Source organism: Salmo salar, chromosome 24 (genome assembly GCF_965601325.2).
Source record: "Salmo salar chromosome 24, fSalSal1, whole genome shotgun sequence".
In the NCBI taxonomy this organism is placed as follows: domain Eukaryota; kingdom Metazoa; phylum Chordata; class Actinopteri; order Salmoniformes; family Salmonidae; genus Salmo; species Salmo salar.
This window is the reverse complement of record NC_138314.1, coordinates 33,349,072-33,352,258: the sequence shown is the minus strand read 5'-3', so window position 1 is coordinate 33,352,258 and position 3,187 is coordinate 33,349,072. Positions and strand designations below refer to the sequence as shown.

The 3,187-nt window shown below is 38.1% G+C and overlaps 1 long non-coding RNA gene across 1 annotated transcript; it reads right to left on the bottom strand.

Moving 5' to 3' along the window:
* Positions 1-502: 502 nt before the first annotated feature.
* On the bottom strand, positions 503-2,491 carry LOC145863975 (uncharacterized). The gene is made up of 2 exons (XR_014382557.1): positions 2,310-2,491; positions 503-1,064 (listed from the first exon to the last, which is right to left on the bottom strand). It is a non-coding gene; the product is annotated as an uncharacterized LOC145863975 (long non-coding RNA).
* Positions 2,492-3,187: the final 696 nt, after the last annotated feature.

Sequence of the window (3,187 nt, the reverse complement as noted above, 5' to 3'; positions counted from 1 at the left end):
TATTACACAATTTCAGATATATCCCGTGCCTTACTTTTATTTTACTGCATAAGTAAAACCAGGTAATGCATCACCTCTGCCTCTACTGCCATTCATTCCAATTGGTTAGGATTTCTCCCTAACCACAATAGCTGCCATTTTCACCCCATCTGGAACTTTGAGGGTTAATGACATAGCCTCTCTGTTAAAACAACTTGTCAATGGGTTCATCAGGGTCGCTTTGTTCAGAGACTGATTGTGTATTCAATTTCACCTCTTAGTGTGGAATTGAGTTGTCAATTGTAATGATAATTTATTAAACAGACACTTACATTGCAGTGCCTATTTCAAAACATGTCCAACTAGGAGAGTTGGCTATAATGTTTCTGAACATTATTCAATTATAGGCACATTTTTTGATATTTGAGAAGAACAAAAAAAAATTCCCTACAAAAAATTAAGACATAATAATAGGCTATAGCCTAATTTGACTGTTTCAAGACATATGCAGTCAACATAAATATAACAGTCACAAGGCACAGGGAATTTATTTTGCAAGTATAAATAAGATTTACCATTTAGAGTTATAATTTTCAAATGTCAGTGTTACATTCAACAACATATTTAAAGTAAATAATTCAATAATAATATTTAACTGGCTAGTCAATTTCTTCACTGGATATGAAAGTATCCTAAATTATTATATTCAAATGCTGTCATTCTGAGACAAGGGCTGAGTTTTCATCACATTTCTTGCTTCACAACTGGCTATACAACGATGAGATGCATAGGATTATGGAGAACTGTGGTGCTGTCCGTCTCTCGTTGGCAGTGACAGCCACAGTGCATTATTACTCACGGTACGAGTTTGAGACTGGCCGAGCGCGTACCAAAAGTAATAATGGACCGTGAAGCAGGCAGAAACTCTTATCTTCGGTTTATCTGTGGGGGGGGGGGGGGGGGGGGGGGAATCCCAGGTTTGATCTGGCTATGAGAAGCCAACTATCCTCTACATCCCATTGTACAATATTGTAAAATTCCCTTGGGCATTGAGGTTGGGGTGTGAGATTGTAGCTTCCATCTATCTGAAACAAGAGAAGAAAAAATGTAATATTAGCCGACACAACCCACTGGGCACATACTGGTTGAATCAACGTTGTTTCCAATTCATTTCAATGAAATGACGTTGAGCCAACGTGGAATAGATGTTGAATTGACATCTGTGCCCAGTGGGAATTTGATGTCAAAGGTACATGAGCTTTACTAATATCTAGCCTATATTATAGGGCTGCATTTTGAAAAGCAGAACAATAATCAGGCCTAGAGGGCAGCATGCATAGCCTAATACAGTGGTTCCCAACCTTTTTCTACTACTGTACCACCAACGGTATTTTGCTCTACCCAGAGTACCTCTGAAGTACCCCCTCATGTGCATTTTACCATTAGGCCTATGGTCTCATAAGTCTTCTCAAGTAACCCCTGTGGATAGGCCAAGAACCGCCAGGGGTCCTTCGCCATGAAGCCTGCTCACTGTTTATGTCATGTTCCATGTTCGTCTAGTTTGGAGTTACATTTGGATGAGTTTTCAACTCATGTGAATTCAACTTGAAAAAAAAAATCAACAAGTCATTGGGTTTAGGTTAAAAGTTGGCAGAAAAAAACACGAAATGCCCTTAAATTGATTACTTTTTGCAAATCCAATCAGTTTTCCACGTTGATTTTGTTCAAATGACAACATTGATTCAACCAGTGTTTGCCCGGTGGATAATGATGTTTGCATTTTCAAGGTATTATTGCAATAGTGGGAAGTCATTAGTGGGACACTTGTGTTTGAGGGTAGGTCTACTGTAAAATCACAAACTTTTATTGCATCAAGGTGGGTGTTTACATCACTGGCTTCAATTCAAATCAGGTCAATGGATGATCATTGTAATGTCTAATAATAGCGTATGACCTGAATTTGTTGATGCTTTTAAGCTTTAAATGTTCAATATCTTGTGCTTATCAATGGTCTAAGAAGTTCCTTGGTTTATTAGGCCAGTGGTTTCAAGCCTACCCTCAAACACAAATGTCCCACTAATGACTTCCCACTATTGCAATAATACCTTGAAAATGCAAACATCATTATCCACCGGGCAAACACTGGTTGAATCAATGTTGTCATTTGAACAAAATCAACGTGGAAAACTGATTGGATTCACAAAAAGTAGAGTTTTGAATATATGTTACCTTTTGTATATCACAACTGCATCATGATAATACTGACTCTTACGTTTTCTCTGGGAAAAATAAAGTATAATCTATAATGGTGAAATGACCTCCCTACTTACCATAGAATGGAGAACACAATGCCAAGCCTCTTGAGTCTACCTGGTTGCAGCTGCCACATCACCTCTATTCACTTGACTGACTTGTTGGGCTATTTTGCCATCGCGACCATCTCCCAATATTGGTTTCATCACAGTATAGGCTACAAATGTGTATTTCCCTTCTGTTCCGTCGCTGCCGAATGGAGAGGAATGGTATAACCTGCCGTTTTGGAAGTGCTTTTTATGCATACCTTCCTGTTGCGGCCGGGAACTGGACGGTCATTCCCAAGCCGGAATTCCTGTGTGTGTTTCCAACTGATAAAATAAGTTGTAAAGCGCAAACACCCTCCATCCTGCTGAAAATGCTTCACAAATGACATCTTCAAAGAAGTACGTGCTTTCTTAGCGTCCATGTGTAAAGCAGCTTGAGTTATAAAATCCATTGTTTGTGTTTGTAAAAATCAATTAATTAGACCAGAATTACTGTAATTCATCCCATTGCATATTGCCATTAATTAGGCCTAAAGATGATTATGAAGGCATATAAAGGCAACTTAATGTGTCAACTGAAATTACTTCCTCTACATTAAAATGCATGTACGGTCATACATGCCATAGCCTACTGTAGCATTGCTCTAAACCAATTTAATGACCCTAAATCTAATAAGGCATGACCGTGATTGTTACCACCAACATGGACTATTTAGCTTTTTATCCACTAGCACAGTAGTATAATAGTGTAGTAAGTTGTCTACTTGTGTTGTATAGAACATTAAGTATTTTGAGTTTGCAAGAAAGGAATTTCACTGTACACTATAAAGGCCAAGTTAACATATAGTTAGCTGCTAAGTCATTTTTTCTAAAGGATGTTTTTACTACAAGTCTGGGGTATAAGTGAG